Genomic DNA, 1444 nt, shown 5'->3' with positions numbered 1-1444 from the left:
TCAAGATCCAGCCTCGACCGATTAAAGCACTCTCAATTGAATTGTGTTTATCACTTACGCGGTCTATATCCTAATTATTGTTTATCGTGTTTGTTATGTGCATGATATAGTTAGAAATTGATTTTTGTTTGAAAAAGTGAAATAACTGCTAAAATCAGTTAAATTGATTTTCCGACTGAAAAAAATTAAAACCTCGCAGTTTAAACACTTTTCGAAAGATCGGCATTGAAATCTTCGAAATTCGAAGCTTCGAAACTTCGAAACTTCGATACTTTAAACTTTAAACCTTCAAAATTCAAAATTATACAATTATTAATTTAACGTCTACCCATCCACCGATACACACACACATTCACATCCACTCCCCCCCCCACACACACACACACACGCACGCACACACACCCAATTACCCATCCACACACATCCACCACATCCAATCACCTACCCATATCCAGTCACCTATTCGCACCCACTCACCCACACACACTCATTTATTCACACACACACACACACACACACTTACACGCGCGCGCACGCGCGTGCACATGCACGCACACTTACCCACTCACCACTTTAGCATACATAGGTATATATATTGTCACGAGCTCCCGTTAGTTACGCAACTCACACGAGCCCGGATCAAACAAGATTGCGAAATCTCGGGCGATTCCGCGGAGGGGAGGTGACAGTCCTCCGGAATTGGGTCCCTCCGGCGACCGACGAGGAGCGGCAACGCGAAAAGCTGGGCGCCAGACGTGTTCTCGGTCACGTCACTCGCGAAACTTCACGATTACCGAAATTCGTACACGCAACGATACTTGACCCGTAAACGCCGCTCCCGATGTCGATCGCACGAGGGCCGGCCGGCTCCGCCTAACGGCAGAGGGGCAGGGCGAGGAAAAAGGGCGATGGGATGGCGCGGGGCGGGCGAAAGAATTTGTACTCCAACCGATTAATAATAAGAAATTAATGACAGATTTATTGGCCGTTCGGAGCGGCAATAAGAAACGGTGAAAAGAAAACGAAAAGAAAAGTAACACAGTGTAATAAGATGAATACGGACGTGACGCGACGGGTACAACGCTAATAAGCGCGAATAATCCGGCGGCACGACGAATTCCCGCGTACAAAAGAAAGAGATAAGCAATAGACTGGAAATTCGGCCGGAAACGAAAAGAAACGCATTGAAAATTAGTCGGCGCGATTATACAAGGACGGACGGGGCTCGGTACGACGCGAGTACCGAGGTCTAACGACCACAATTATTTACGCGAAAATCGTTCGTGAATCTGCGCGTCCGAGACTTGCACGAAAGCGAAGTGGACCGAAAATTGACACACCGATATGCAAGGCGATCACGCGCAAGGTCACGCCACAGCGCGACGCGCGGCCTCGTGGTTCCGCGCACTCACTCACACTTACGCTAACGCTCGCGCGCTCGGGC

This window comes from Wasmannia auropunctata, unplaced genomic scaffold (assembly GCF_000956235.1).
Source record: "Wasmannia auropunctata unplaced genomic scaffold, wasmannia.A_1.0 LD336074.1, whole genome shotgun sequence".
Taxonomy (NCBI): domain Eukaryota; kingdom Metazoa; phylum Arthropoda; class Insecta; order Hymenoptera; family Formicidae; genus Wasmannia; species Wasmannia auropunctata.
The sequence above is the reverse complement of the archived record's forward strand: the minus strand, read 5'-3'. Positions refer to the sequence as shown.